The sequence below is a fragment of the Panthera onca genome, chromosome C1 (genome assembly GCF_046562875.1).
Source record: "Panthera onca isolate mPanOnc1 chromosome C1, mPanOnc1 haplotype 2, whole genome shotgun sequence".
NCBI lineage: Eukaryota > Metazoa > Chordata > Mammalia > Carnivora > Felidae > Panthera > Panthera onca.
In genome coordinates, this window is record NC_138346.1 from 58668879 (window position 1) to 58685926 (window position 17048).

The 17048-nt window shown below is 37.7% G+C and overlaps 1 protein-coding gene across 4 annotated transcripts in view; it reads left to right on the plus strand.

The window, feature by feature from the left end:
* The window catches only part of CHN1 (chimerin 1), a 203131-nt gene that overhangs the window by 156156 nt on the left and 29927 nt on the right, over nucleotides 1-17048 (plus strand). The gene's annotated exons all lie outside the window — the stretch shown is intronic.

Consider the following 17048-nt stretch of genomic DNA (forward strand, 5'->3'; position numbering starts at 1 on the left):
AAAAGGTCTCATTCAGTAATGATTTTGGCACTATTTTTATGATGCAAATCTGTCTAACTACCTTTGTCGGATATTTCATGAGAGGATTAGATCTGATCTCCGTCCGGTTCTGGTGAAAAGCTTTGGCTGTAAGAGGCGTGTGTTTTTGCATCTGGATGGAGCAGATGGTCTGCATTTCCCACGGTTTCTGTCTTTTCTCCTCTGTTAATGCACTGACCACGAGCAGAGGAGGGTGGCCACCATCGGGCTGTCACTGCTCGTACAAGCAGCTTCTCTTTACTGTTTGAGTACTGCTTTCCCTTGTATGTGTTTTCAATTATTGTGTTAATGTGTTTTACTAACTATAGTCATCTTTCGTCAAGCCGGTATGTGTGTTGATTCAAGTTGCCTGCGTGTGTAGCATGATGGAAGGCCTTGAACTTCAGTCGTTTGCAGCCTGGCTGGGAAAACCTAGTGTGAGGCTATGCACGAGAACAGCCAGCGACACTCCATGGGTGGACGCACCAGCAATGCTAGAGTAACTTCACAGTAGTTACACAACTTTATGATGAAGTTTTCTGTTTTCATTGTAGACAGAATGTCACTCGTTTTAATACAAGAGGGTATACGGTTTCGAAAGGTGATAGGCTGAGAAACCCTGATCTTCCATTTACTCATTTATTCAGCAGATGTATTCATTCGGAAGGTACCAGGCTCTGTAGTAGAAAATTTCATTTCAGATTTGCGATTCATCCTGATTTTTAACGCTAGCATTTATTTTACTCAGATGCTACATACCAAGCCCCCAATATGCTCTACTTTTTTAGTGAGGAATAGATTCTTTTGATCTTCCGATCATTTGAGGATAAAGGGTAAATTCTAAAATGTTTGGGTTGTATAAAGACTGCTACTATTTCAGGGTAAACCAAATAGCATTTTCTTCTCCCTCTTTAAACAGATTCTTAGGGAACTTACCTTTCAACTAGTATCTTTGATTTTAAATGAAATTGAGACCATTCAGTATGTGTATCTAGTCTCAACCATATCTTCCATTTATGAACCTAAACTACATGCAAGTTAGTAGGCCTCGGCTGCTTCTTGCACGACAGACAAACTGGTCTTACAGGGTTTTTATGAAGAGCATGACCCCAAGTAAATTCTTTTGCAGATATCAAGTTGTGTGCATGTTAGGTAAAAATAGCCACTGAAGTTCCTAAGCAAGAAACTATGCATACTGTTCAGAAATGGCTGAGACTTTAAAATGTATCTCTAAAGATGCCCCCTCTGGTGTGTTCAGCAGGAACAGATTGACCTATTAAGCCATTTTAGTGCTAAGTCAAGTTCATTGATTAAAAGCAAATAGTAAGTCTGTTCAGGGATTTGCATAAACAAGCACATTCTCTCTCTGTTTGGTTTTTATCTTCCAGTAATTTCTCAATTTTAATTTAATACATGGCTTTAATGAGCAAATTTTGAGCAGCCAGAAAGTGCTGGCTCTGGGACCAGTTGTGACCCTTAGCTTGTTACCCAAACTGTGTGGGGGCGGGGAGGAGAAGGCACATTAAAAAGAAGTCTGCTTCCTTCACCGGAGCTGAAAAATTAAAATCGAGTGGGCTTTTTTTTTTTTTTTTTTAAGTTATGCTCAGGAAAGAGTTCACACTGGTGAAGTTGTGTTACATATTTTTTATAGTTGCTAATAAGGTCAGAAGTCTCACAATTTGATTCTTTCCATTGAAATTACTCTTTGTTCTTTAAAAAATGTTTCTGTGGGGTGGCATTATAAAAAAGAGAAAAGAAAGGTGGGAGGGGTAGTCATACTTGACTTCCGAGAACATCCCCGAAAGAATTCAGACTCTGTGGCAGGAGCACTTCTCTCCCACACAAATGTTCACTTAGAAGGTCACCGCTTGTGATATGTAAGTCTGTGCAGTTCAGACACTTATAATGGGAAGAACTCTGAGCATTTATATGGCGATAGTCGTTCACACGGCCTTGCCATTGACTATTTTCTGTGTTGGTAAAAGTGGATTCTGCTGACCACAAGCCCACTCTCCAAAGCCTCATTTCAATGTGCTTTTCTTTTTTGCTTCTTGAACTGCCTGGTTATATAACATTGCTCTGTGGCGTTGACCAGCTGCCAAATCTCATTTCAGAAGGTAAAGCCAAGAATGCCTTATACCTTTGGTGAAACTCACCGAGGTGAGATATTAAAAAAAAAAAAAAAAAAAAAAAAAAAAAAAAAAAAAATCAACCGGGCCCAACTCCAGACAGGTGTTTTGTTTTTTTGAGTTTGTTTTTTTAATAGAAAAAAGTGAAACAAAGCAGGAAGACTTCCCATTTACTGTTATGTAACATGGCCTTTTAAATTTTTTCTATTGTTATTTATAAGGATTTGCTGAAGAATCAATCACAGGTAACATAGTTGTCTCTCTTAGAGAGGTCATCATTTAAAAAATAAATGTACCACATCCTTTAAAACGGATTACTTTATAATTTGTCAACATAGGACGAAAATAATTTTAACCCTTTCCTGGATAAACCTCTCATTTTAAGAACTGCCCCTATCCTCACACGAGGAAGAGAGACAGAGAGATGAAACAAACAAGTGTTAATTTCTTGAGCAAACTTAAAACTAAAAACTAAACAAAACATTCTCTGACATTAAAAGTAAAACACAGGCACTCCACCAGCAGTGACTACATCCTTACATCCTCCATCCGAGGCTCTCTGGACACAATGATAACTGAGACCCAGCCCTGACCCTCTGGAGCTGATCATTTGTATGACCTTGGGCACACCGCTTTCTCTTGGAACCACCGCTGCTTCTACTTCGGAAAAATTGAATTTCTGGTATGCGTGAGGTACACGGTAGCTCCTATCTTTGTTACAACTGACCCCCTGAGTGGGCATTTTTTCTGGAGCCATACCAGGACTTTTTCTTGCCCACGTACCGAGGTCATGATACAATTGAGAACCCTAGCATGACTGTGGGGCTAAAGAAAGCTCTTGCTTCTCTCTTCGCTCCCAGGCAGAGTTAGATGTTACATAAGAGCAGTTGCATGTTCATGCACCACCGACTACAGTGAAATCCTCTGTATGCCTCTTCCTCCCTCCAAATTTAACTATTTGGTGTTTCGTTTGGTATAATCCAAATAGCTCTCTAAAATAAAGCTTCCATAGGATGCGAACAACCACAGACACCTGGCTACTTAGGCAAATGAAATAATTAAAAGAAAAGAACATTAAGAATTATAGTGAGAGGACACTTTAAAATAGGAGTTTAGTCCTTTTTTTCAAGGTAGTCTTGACGTGGCGACTGGTTCACTTTAGAGTCTCAGATAACTTGCATTCTGCATATAAATGAAAGATGTGACATATCAATGGATTGAATGTTGCCGGGATAGTATGCAGGCAATGAATCCCGAAATGTGAACTGATACTATAATTAAATAAGACTATAGCATGCACCTTATAATATTTAATAAAATTACTGATTGAAGACCTCCAGTCCTGGCACACAGACCAGACATTCTGCTGTTTGACAAACTGAAGGATCGAAATGGCCAGCTGTCCTGCTGGAAGTGGTCTCTCCTTCCCTCTGAAGGACACAGGTCCAAGCCCTGTGGTCTTCATTTGATACCCGTTGAGAATAGATGCAAAATGAACCAGCAAATAAAAATAGAGTTAGTGTGAAACATGGGGTTAAACTACATGATCTAGAAGGTCTTTTACAGCTCTGAAGTTCTCTTTGGGCACCTGGCTGGCTCAGTCGGTGGAGCGTGTGACCCTTGATCTCGGAGTTGTGAGTTCGAGCCCCATGGTGCATATAGAAATTACTTAAAAATAAAAGCAAAAATCTTTAAAATTCTCTTGATTAAATATATCGAGATCATTAGATTTATTAATATAATTACTTTGTTTTCCACTGTTAAAGCTTTACTAAGGCCCATAATTAAGGCCCATATGAGGACAGAATTTTAATATGTTGATTTCTAAAAAGAATTAAAATAACCTATATATGAAGGAATCTATTTTTTAAATGTTTATTTATTTGAGAGGGAGAGAGAGAATCCCAAGCAGACCCCACGCTGTCAGGGCAGAGCCTGTCGTGGGGCTCGACCCCTGGAACTGCGAGATCGCAACCTGAACTGAGATCAAGAGTCGGATGCTCCACCAGAGCCACCCTGGCACCCATGGAGGGATAGTTTTTTAAACCGGTTATATTAACAGTCCGCTGTACAGTCAAGGACTGTGGCCACCGTTGTATTATCCCCACCAGCAGTCGCACCACCGCCAGCCCCATTTCTTTAGCAGAAACATCTGCTGAAGGACTAAATGGGCACACAGTATGACAGGAGGGACTGTTGTGGTGGGTGGTGGTGGTGATTGCTGTTATTTTGAAATCACTTCTTAGGCAGCAGGACATTTCAACGTAAAAATGCGTCTTATACGATTTTAAGACCTGTATTGGTACAATCTTTCAGTCAGATTCATGTGAGTTGTTTAAATGCAGGAAAACTCCTGATATCATCATGCGGTCTTATATTTGGAGAATCTGTGTTCACGTTTTAAGTGGTCAAAAATTTGAATATCATTTTGAGTCAGAAAAGCCTTATAAAAGAAATTAAATGCAGTGTGACTGATGTAAAAGGCAGCCTGGAATGTCTCCTTGTTAAACATCATTGCTCCTCCTGTAGGTATGACATGGAGTGTCTAACAGACATTTTAAAGGAATAAGTGTTTTCCTCCAAATAGAATACTGAATTGAATTTCATATACATATATACACACGTATATATATATATATACATATTTCTAGGTTATACAAATACATGTATCTGTAAATCCACACAAATTCCCAGTTCTTAATGTGGGTCACTTGCAAGAGAAGATAAAAATAACAAAGCTCAGTGCAGAGCAAGGGCTCTCTCTCCTTAGGGCAGTCGTGGAGGGAAAGTGGGAGGTTGGACAAGACCATCGATAAGATCCCTGTAGGCACTGTTTCAGTTGTTATTTGGTAGAGTACTTATCAGATGCTACAGAAGCCAAAAATAACACACACTACTCTGCTTTTTATTTCTGTCCCTAACGGTGGTGAGGAGGGCCGCAAAGACTCATGCATTTCCAGGCTTCTACGTTGCCCCCAGCATTGTAACCTCTTTAGCCTCGGCCCCATGGATCTTTCTTACAGTTTGTAATGCTGGCTGAGGAGCTGGTTATGACGCCTCAAGTACAAGGCCAGAGCAAAAGGTCATGGGGAAGGTTACTTACCGCCACGAAATAATCCAAAAAGAAACGTCTTGCAAGTTTTGCACATCGTTGCTTATACTTCTCCATAGCCATTTTATGAGGCTAGGGGATTTAAAATGTTAATCTTCTATATACTGGAAGAATTAATATTGCTAAAATGTCCACACTACCCAAAGTGATCTTCAGAGCCAATGCAATTCCTGTCATAATCCCAATGGCATTCTTTCCAGAAATAGAAAAAATCCTAAGATTCGCATGGAACCACAAAAGACCAAAGCAATCTGGAGCAAGAAGAAAGCTTGAGGCATCAGTATTTTCTGATTTCAAAGTATATTACAAAGCTACAGTAATCAAAACAGTATGGTACTGGCATAAAAACAGACATACAGACCAATGAAATAGAGCAGAAAGCCCAGAAATAAAGCCATGTGTCTTCAGGCAACTTATCTTCAACAAGGGTGCCAAGCACACTAAATAAGGATAGGATAGTCTCTTCAATAAATGATGCTGGAAAAACTGGATGTCTATATGCAAAAATAAATAATTGGTCCCTTATTTCACACCATATACAACAGTCAACTCAAAATGGATTAAAGACTTAAATATAAGACCTGAAACCATAAAACTACTACTAGTAGAAAATGTAGGAAAGAGGCTTCTTGACATTGGTGTGGGCAGTGATTTTTCAGATAGGACACTGAAAGCACAGGCAACAAAAATAAAAATAGACAAGTGGGATTGTATTAAACTAAAAAGCTTCTGCAGTAGTACATCCAGGACTCTGGAAGTTCATCCTCCTGCCCTGGCCACTTCTTCTCCCTCCCCTGAAAAGTACCCCTTCTAATACCATGTATCAGTTTTGCCTGTTTTTGACCTTCGTGTAAGCAGAATCATACAATGTGTACGTCCTTGTGTCTTTTGTTGGACATTATGAGATTTCACCCATATTGTTGCGTCAATTGTTTATTCATGTTCATTGCTAAATAGTATGTCATTGAATGAATAAAACACAATTTGTATACCCAAAAAATAAAAAAACATACAAAGCTTCTGCACAGCAAAGGAAATAATTAACGTGGTGAAAATGCACATATGGAATGGGAGAAAATATTTGCAAACCATACACCTGATAAGAGGTTAGTATCCAAAATATATAAGGAACTCCTACAACTCAATAGCAAAGAGCAGTCCTAGTTAAAAACAGGCAAAGGACCTGAATAGTTATTTCTCAAAAGGTACACAGATGGCCAACAGGTATGTGGAAGGATGCTCAACATCATGAACCATCAGGCAAATGCAAATCAAAACCACAGTGAGATGTCAGCTCACACCTGTTAGAGTGGCTATTATCAAAAAGACAAAACATGGCCAGTGTTGGTGAGGCTGTGGAGAAAGAACCCTTGTACATGGTTTATGAATGTAAATTGGTGTAGCCATTATGAAAAACAGTATGGAGGTTCCCCCCAAAATAAAAATAAAACCACCTTTTGATCCAGCAATAGGTTGCCTTTTCACTTTGTTGATTGTTTCCTTTGCAGTGCATTAGATTTATCATTAGATGTGGTCCCAGTTGTCTGTTTTTGATTATGCTGCTTTAAAATTTGGAGAGAGATTTGAAGTTTGTCTTTCTCACAAGGAGACTGTTGATGGAACTAAGTGCACTGGTTTTTTTTAATGTAATTAAAAAGCAATTAAAAAAAAAAGGAACTTCAAGCCAGCCTTGAAATTAAAATGTAGGGTTGTCACTTTTAAACGTCTTAAGAGAGAGCCTGGCTGCCTCCCAAAACCAGTTCTGATTCAGATTCCCAACTAATATCCTAATGTGAGATCCTCCAACAAACTACATCTGACATTGTACTATTTCCAGTGTTTTTGTCCATCCTACTGATTTAATGTTTTAGAAATTTGCTATCTCTATGCAAATCAGAACCACAGTGAGATGAGGTATCACCTCACACCTGTCAGAATGGCTAGAATCAGTAAGAAAAAGTAACAAGTGTTGGCGAGCATGTGGAGAAAAACGAACCCTCATGCACTGTTGGTGGCAATGTAAATTGTTGCGACCACTTTAGGGAAAAAGTAAGGGGTTTCCTCAAAAGATTAAAAACGGAACTACCTTCCGATAAAGTATTTCTGCTTCTAGGTGTTTATCCAAAGAAAATTAAAACACGCATTCAGAAAGACATATTCCCCCCTAAGTTCATTGCAGCATTATTTACAATAGCAAAGATATAGAGGCAGCCTAAATGTGTTATGTGTTATCAGTAGACGAATGGCTAAAGAAGATGTGGGGTGGAGTGTGTGTGTGTGTGTGTGTGTGTGTGTGTGTGTGTAAAATAAAACATTAGCCATAAAAAAATGAAATCTTGCCATTGGCAACAACATGGATAGATCTAGAGGTTAATTAATGAATTAATTATTATGCTACATCAGTCACAGAAAGGAAGTCCGTCAAGGCAGAGAAACACATACTATATGATTTCGTTATATGTGGAAGCTCAAATCAAAATAGCTCTTCTTCATGGCACTTCGGCAGCAGTAGCCTGCTTTAGGGTGAAGCTGAACAGCTCTTTCCCAGTTACGGGCTGCCAGAAACTCATTGAAGTAGACAATGAACGCAAACTTCAAACATTTTATGAGAAGCGAACAGCCACGGAAGTTGCTTCTGATGCTCTGAGTGAACAATGGAAGGGTTACATGGTCCAGATCAGTGGTGGCAATGAGAAGGCTTCCCCATGAAGCAGGGTGTCTTGATCCATGGCCATGTCTGCCTGTTGCTGGGTAAGGGACGTGCCTGCTACAAACCAAGGAGGTCTGAGGAAAGAAGGTGCCGATCTGTTGGGGGTTGCCTTGTGGATGCCAACCTCAGTGTTTTCAACTTGATCATTGTTAAAAAAAAAGAGAGAGAAAGATACTCCTGGATTCACGGATACTACTGTGCCTCATTGCCTGGGGCCCAAAAGAGCTAGCAGAATCGACAGACTTGTCAGTCTCCCTAAAAAAGATGATGTCCGCCAGTATGTTGTGAGAAATCCCCTAAACAAAGAAGGTAAGAAACCTAGGACCAAAGCACCCAAGATTCGGCGCTTTGTTACTCCATGTGTCCTCCAATGCACAAGTCAACATATTGCTCTGAAGTCTAAAGAAACAGCACACTAAAAAAAATAAGGAAGGGGCTGCAGAATATGCTAAACCTTTGGCCAAGAGAATGAAGGAAGCCAGAAAGAAAAATGCCAGGAACAGATTTCCCAGAGATGGGGGCTGTCCTCAGAGCTTCTTCCTCTGAGACCCATCAAAAATGAGATTTTCTAAAAGTAACACATAAGATCAGACATCAAAAAAATAAGTCAAAACAAATGAACAAACAGAACTGAAACTCATAGATACAGAGAATAAACTGATGACTGCTACAGGGTAGAGGGGTGGGGAGATGAACAAAATAAAGGTAGTTAAGAGGTATGGCTTTCCAGTTATAAAATAAATAAGACAAGGGAACGAAGGGTGCAGCATAAGAAATCTAGAAAGTAATATCGTCACAATTTTATGTAGTGGCAGACGGCACCTAGACATATTGTGGTGGCCATTTTGTAATATATACACATACTGGATCACTAGGTTGTATACCTAAAACTAAAGAACACTGTATGTCAGTTACTTTTCAATTAAAAAAAAATTGGCATCTCTAAAATTTATCTCAAAGCAGAGAATCAGCCCAGCATGTGACTCTCATTGCAATAACAATGAAAGGATATAAACCCATAGGAAGAACACACAATAATAATAATGATGATAATGATGACGTCACCTCTGCCAAAATTCTGTTCTTAATGTTTTTTGTGTCCACATAATAATCTTACTTTCAAGGATCAGTTTTTCCCACGTCTGAGTCACATTGGTATGTTAAAGGCAACTTTTTGCAGTAACTTGTATCATACTTCCCTTCTCCCCTTCGATTTAATTGAGGATTGAGTCTTACTTGTATTTTGCTTATTTTATTTTTAAATTTTTTAATGTTTATTTATATCTGAAAGAGAGAGACAGAGCGTGAGTGGGTAGGGGCAGAGAGAGAGGGAGACACAGAATCCAAAGCAGGCTCCAGGCTGTCAGCACAGAGCTCGACACGGGGCTCAAACTCTTAAACCATGAGATCATGACCTGAGCCAAAGTCGGACACCCAACCAACTGAGCCACCCCGGCGCCCCTATTCTGTTTATTTTATAATCCAGTAGGACACAGATGTAATATTTTATGTCTCTAATTTTTAAACCTTGTTTAATTAGCAAATTACACAGTCGTACTTCATCTTCTTTGTGACCCCCTATGTCAACATTCCTCAGAGGAACGTCTTCCTTGGGAGTGAAGGCTACCATGGCTTTAATAAGATGGTCAAAGCAGATGTCTGAAGAATATGCACAGGTCATAACATCTTACTCAGTAACTATCTGTACTGTTGAGTTCCCTATATCTCAGCACACTTACTGTCATGATTAGGCAGCATTCAGTATTCTTATGTAATAGTACATAACACAAAAATATCATTGCCTTCATCAAAGAGACCAAAGGACAGAGAGAAGAGATACATGCATAAGTGGAAGAGAAGTCTAGGAAAGATTATTTTAAGTGAATACATGAAAATATTGATTTTTCTTTCATAAATATTTTATTAGTACTACTGGTATCTGAGAAACCACTACAAATTATTTTTCCAACAAACATCATGCTGGTAGTGTTTTGTTTTGTTTTGTTTTTTAGGCTTCTTAACCCCTCTTCTTAAATTATCCTAAGATTCTTCTGGGTGCAAAATAGGAAAGCTAGAAAGGAAAGGAAAAATAGCCCAGTGGTATTACACTGAAACATCATCAAGTGCTCATTTAAAAAATATTTTTATGTTGGGGGATGAACATAAAGGGGTGAAAAATAGAGTTGGTGAATTTTTTTAAGTGTTATGCAGACATAAAAATTAACACCAAAAAATGTATTTATTTTAAGGTCATGGGTGTCCAGGGATTCTTGTCATATTAGGTGATATCCTACAGTCTGTTGTATTAGAAATGACCTGTTTCGGCTAGCTGTGCAAATGGATTTGCCCAAATCAGGCCTAAAATGTTAAGTTCACTCCTTTCTCTTATAGAACTCCCTCTGTTTAGAGCCCCAGCCCTTATATGTGCCACACCCAGACCACTGCTTGTGACTCTGCCTGACATGCTTGCATAGTGCCCTTGTTCCTAAAAAAAAAAAAGGTCCATCTCTAGGAAGCATGAGATTTTGTTTTGATGGTTGCCAGTATAGCTCATTACTCCACAATTAGTGTCTTTTTAAAAACCTATTTGGAACCCATGATTGATATTTACCATTTGATGGGACAGTTGGAGACTTTCTGTGGCAAGTGTCAGAAAGCCCAACTCTTATGCTTGTTAAGGCCCAATGAAAGGGGATTAATTGGCTTTATTTCCTTTATAGTAGGAAAAGTCTGGTGGTGGTTGGTATCCTTTGACTTAGGGGCTTAAAATGGCACCAGAACCCTGCCTCCCAGCTCTGTATTCATTTGCAGTCTCCCACTTGTGACACGATGGCCTGCGGAAGCTCCAGCTCTAAATATTCTCAGACTCTAGTCAGCTCACAATGAGACAGAACAAAAAAGTCCGGGCCTGGCAGACATTGGCCCAATTATCTTATATGCTTATCTCTGAACCAGTAACTCTGGGCAGAACAGAATGTGTTGATTGGCTTACATCCAGGTCACATACTCTCTCCTGGAACTGGGGTCAGTTCCAAACTATTCATATGGGTTGAGAACTGGTATCCAAAGAGAAGACATTTATTCTGTGTAGCTAAAAAAATAAGAAATGCCAACATCAACATTAAATTACAGAATGAGGTCACTAATTCCACAATCCTAGTACACAACCTACTGAATACGACGGTGTCCGTGTAACACGTTGCTGGGAGAGACCTATTCTTAGAGCATGATGACAAAAGAATCCTGAAGAAGTTGAGCTTCTATAAGGGACATTGAGAATTACTGATAAAGTTAATTTTGCACGTGCAGAAACTGAAGCCCAGAGAAGTCCCAGGTTCAAGCTCACATGAAAGATCAGTTTTAGAAATAAGTATATAATCTGAACTTCCACTTTTGGCCACCATGGAGAAATTAGATTTGCCTTCCCATCTTAAACAACTAACAAACCAGAAAAAAACATCTAAGACAACAGTCAGATATTGAACAGGTAGTACAGTACTGTGATACCTGAAAAAAAGAACTCAGCAAGAGGGCTCATAAGGTTGTTTTCATTTATTGTTTGGAGGCAGTTTCTTGGCCAAACACCTGGGGAGAGAATCTGAAGAGAGCCTAGCTAAGTGGAAGACACAGAGATTGGAGTTTGGTGAGGCAAAAAAGCAGCTGAAATTTGGGGGGCACTGTACCTGGAATTACAGAGCTATACATAAGGGCTCTAGGGATCTGCATTGGGATCTTCTCAACTCTTAGCGCAAGTACTTACCTACATATGTGTGAAAGGAGGAGAATATTTAAAAACAAAACCAGAAAGCAATAGGCTGAACAATTTCTGAAATGCACTGAGGGCTGAGAAGAGTTTTGTCCTGCAGGAGTAGAAAAACATGATAATGCATGAGACATCGTTTAAAAGTCCTGAAAGCATTATCATCTTAGTAGCATGACTGAATTAGCAATAGACTAGAGGCAGCAGTGAGGAAAGAAATTGAAGCTAGAGATTAAAAATGTATCTGAAATGGGAGCACCTGGCTGGTTCAGTCCATGAAGCATGCTACTCTTGATCTCGGGGTTGTGAGTTCAAGCCCCACATTGGGTGTAGAAATTACTTAAAAAAAAAAAAAAAAAAAAATATATATATATATATATATATATATATATACACACACACACACACACACACACAATTTATACGTACATATATATACACATATATATATATACATACATATATATATATATATAATGTCTGAAATGAAAAACATATTGGATGGTATTAATGCATATTAGGCATCAAAGAAGAAAAAAATAGTGAACCAAAAGAAAATACACACAATGAAGGGCAGAAAGAATATTTTTATATAAGGAAGAATACTTTCTTAAAATTTTTTTTAATGTTTATTTATTTTTGAGAGAAAAAGAGAGTGCGAGCTGGGGAGGGGCAGAGAGAGAGGGAGTCACAGAATCTGCAGCAGGCTCCAGGTTCTGAGCTGTCAGCACAGAGCCCAATACGGGGCTTGAACCCATGAATTGTGAGATGACTTGAGCCGAAGTCGGATGCTTAACCGACTGAGCCACTTAGGTGCCCCAGGAAGAATACTTTCTTTTTAACTTTATTTTGAGAGAGAGAGAGAGTGAGTGTGTGTGTGTGTGTGTAAGTGGGGGAGGGGCAGAGAGAGAGAAAGAGAGAATCCCAAGCAGGCTCTGCACTGTCAGTGCAAAGTCCCATGCAGGGACTCGAACTCACGAACCACAAGACTGTGACCTGAGCAGAAGTTGGACGCTTAACCACTGAGCCACCTAGGTGCTCCCAGAAAGAACTAAAAAAAATAATAAAATAAAATAACATAGCATCAGTGACAATATCAAGCCTTCTAACTTCAAAGTGTAATTAGAATCAGAAGGAACAGTGGTGAGGGCCCAGGGGACAGTACAATTATTTGAAGATATAATAATTTTGAAGATATAGTAATTTTGATGAAAACCCAAGGATTACAAGTGAACTACAAATAGAAAAAAATATATGAAGAAAGCACCATGGCGCATCATAATCAAATTGCTGAAAACCAATGCTAAAGAGAAAATCGTAAGAGCAGCAGAGAGGAGAAAACACAGGTTATGGGAAAGAAAAGTTTTATTCCTAAAGTGACACTCTACCTCAGCCTGTTCATCCCTCCCATATGATATCAAAATGTGTAGGGGAAGGAAGTCTCTGGGGTTTAGAAAGTAAACATGTATTCAGTTTCTCTTGAATTTTATTTTCACATTCCAGCTTCATAATGTGTTTATAATTTTATGGCTTTATAGGATCTTACATGTGCACACTCATACACAGAAATCCAGTGTACATTTTTTTTAAAAAGAAGAGAAATGATCTTTACACTGCTGTTTATTAACATCTTTAAAGGTCATTTCAATGTAAGGAAATATGTCAACAGAAGAAACAAATTATTTTCCTTTGTCACTGGTACTCTTACGTATTTTACAGGCAGGAGGGGAGATGGGGAGGAAAATACATTTTACATATAGATGACAAAATAGTGACAACAGAGTTCTCATCAGAAACTATGCAAAACAATAGAGTGACATCTTCAATGTCCTCAACAACTAAAAAAAAATACAGATCTCTATATCCAACACAAAATACCTTTTAAAAATGAAGACAAAATAAAAATATTTGTTTTTTAAACAAAGAAAAGCTGAGTAAATTCATCACCAGAAAACCTATACTGCAGTAATATTAAAGGAAGTTTTTCAGGGACGCCTGGGTGGCTCAGTCGGTTGAGCTTCCGACTTCGGCTCAGGTCATGATCTCATGGTCTGTGAATTCGAGCCCTGCGTCGGGCTCTGTGCTGACAGCTCGGAGCCTGGAGCCTATTTCAGATTCTGTGTCTCCCTCTCTCTCTGACCCTCCCCTGTTCATGCTCTGTCTCTCTCTGTCTCAAAAATAAACAAACATTAAAAATTAAAAAAAAAAAGTTCTTCAGGACAAAAGGAAAATAATACCAGGTGGAAAATTAGATCAATACAAAAGAATGCCAGAAGTGGTAAACATGTGGGTAAATGTAAAAGATGGTTTTTTTTCCTTTCAGTGTCTTTAAGATAAGTGACTAAAACAAACAGATATATATATATAATTATTATATATTATTATTATATAATAATCATATATATTAATTAAAACAGATACATATAATTATTATATAATTATAATATAATTATATATATATAATAATATTACGTAGTTTATACAAATATGTGACGACAATAGCATAACATACATATAGGGTGAGGAAAGTGGAATTAATGTTGTAAGAGTCTTACGCTATACATGAAGTGGTTTAATATTGTTTGAAGGTAGACTGAGAAGTTAAAGATGTATTATAGACCTTAGAGCAAACTCTAAAAAATAAAATTATAAGCTAATAGTGGAGATAAAAGGGATTCATAAAAATATACAATTTATTCAAAAGTATGGAAGAAGAGAGAAAAAGGAACAAAAGAACAAATGGAATATATAGAAAACACAATCAAGATGGCAGATTTTAAACCAGATCATATTGACAGTTCCCTTAAATGGAAATAGCCCAAACTCTCCACTAAAAGGCAGAGGTTGTCAGATTGGATAAAAAGGCAAAATCCAACTATATGCTATCCACAGAAACCCACTTTAAGTATAAAGACCCAGAAGGGTCAAAAGAAAAAGAGATACCGTGTAGACAGTAATTCAAGGAAAATTAGAGTGGCTATATTTATATTAAATAAATATAGTTGTTTTCAGAACAAGGAATATTGGGAGTAGAGAGGGTAAAATTCATCAAGACATAATTTAAAATTTATATTCACCTAATAACAGAAGTTCAAAATACATAAAGCAATGACTAAAAAGTGAGATAGACAAATCCGCAATTGTAGATTGTGGATTTCTCAATGGTAGAAACTTCTTTCTTAATGATAGAATATAGAATAGAAAATTAATGAGATAGAAGGCTTGAACAACAGTATCAGTTTGGCCTAACTGATATTTACAGACATATTCTATCTACTCAGCAACAGAATGCATATACTATTCAAGTGAACGTGAAAGATTCACCAAGATAGACAATATTCTGGCCCATAAAACAGGTGTCAGCAAATGTAAATGGATTGAAATCATACAAAGTATATCCTTTTGCCACAACAGAATTAAATTCAAACTAACAGATACCTGAAAAATTTCCCACATGTTTAGAAATTAAACAGCTTATTGCTAAATAACTCATGAATTAAAGAAATCAGAAGAGACGTTAGAAAAATACAGCAAATCAAAATTTGTGGAATATAGCTAAAATAGTGCTTACAGTGAAATCTCTACCACTAAATGCTTATTTTAGGAAAGAAAGGCTTAAATCAATGAATTAATAAGCTTTTGCCTAAAACTAGAAAAAGACCCAATTAAACCAAGTAATAGAAGGAAAGAAATATTAAAGAGCAGTAACCCATGAAATAGAAGAAAAACAATGAAGAACATTTGACTCTCTTTCACTAGAGTTTTAAAAAAGGTTTTAACTACAGTTTAATAATTTCTTGTGCATTTTATTCTAACCTTTTTCCTGATATATGATAGGAATACCTCCATTCACAATATAATGTATGTTAACAGTAAACTTCAGATGACATTCTTAACAACTAAGCCAAGGAGAAGTTGAAACCGGGTTATATGTGGGACAGTCTTGGCTTCAAGGAATTGTGGGTCATAAGATAATGTGGATTGGGCTGAGGCTACTTTGTCTCTTGGTGTTCAGTTTACCTATCTAAAATGTGTGTGTAGAGATTATCTGTCACTCGGCTCTGGATTGTAAGTGATTTTTATTGCACAACCAATGTATTTATTTTCCTATCAAACCTTCATCATATAACTTTAGGAGACTGATGTTTTGAAGTATTGATTCATGGTGTTAATTTTTTACTACTGATATTTGAAGTCAGACTTATTCATCCAAGGAATGAAACTCAGCTTCGAAAGTGAAGCGTTTTAGGTTATGACATTTGACAGTTTTAAACTTTAACCATGATTCAGTTTAGAGGTAGAGTTCTCATTAAAGCTTCTATGGAAAGAGGGGAAAAAAAAGAAATTAAAAAGAGATTGGCTTCTAAAACTTAAAAAAAAAGTCTACATTAAAATCATGGATTTTCTAATATCTTAAACACTCATATTTTGAAACAAAGTGTTTTAAAATTACTGGTTGTATTTATCTTTATGTTATTTATTACATACTCTGTACCTTGTAACCTACTAAAAGTAAATAAATAAATGGAATGCGTTGACAGCTTTGATAATTTCTACTGCCTGATCCCTAGGTTTCAAATTGTTGGCTCTGTGTTAAGTAGCCTCTCTGGCAGCTGAGAACAGAACACGGACACAAGACACTGTGTGTATGTTCAAGCCTTAATATGGTTGTGTGTGATTCTAAGTAAGTTCACTTGTCTACACCACAATTAACTCAGCTATGGTTTTAGAGATATTTCTCCCTCACTGAGATAGTGTTGATTTGGGAGGTGGGGTGAGGACTGGTGGATCATTAAGGAAGCCATAAGGAAATCTAAACCCTCGGAAGAAGGCCTGCGTAGAATTGGGGGGAAATGGATTATATGAGTGGAATTGATAAGAATTTGTTCTTGTTCTGTACACTTAAGGTGCCATTTTAGACACCAATCGATAAAAACCATTTTTATTGTATAATATTTTGTATGATGAGGAACCCATTATATTATTATCACATTATCATATTGCCCTACTAGTAAAGTAAGACTAGATTACTGTAGTCTGACAGTATAGTACTGTTTTTCCTACTCTTATTCCTCATGTTCAAGGGGACATCACTTACTCGTGGTCTGGCCAGCGTAGGTCTAGCAGACTTTGTATCTCCCTCAATTTTGAACAGTGTCTTTTCACTCTTGAAACATTAGGTCACTGATGTTCTGTCATGGGTCATCTGCTCCAAAATGATGCTTCAGACTGTGTTAAGTCTTGTGAGATTATGCGGGTGCTGCTCAGTCAGCGAGTTACAGAAGCCGTTAGCACATGCGCCCCTTCACAGGTCGTCCA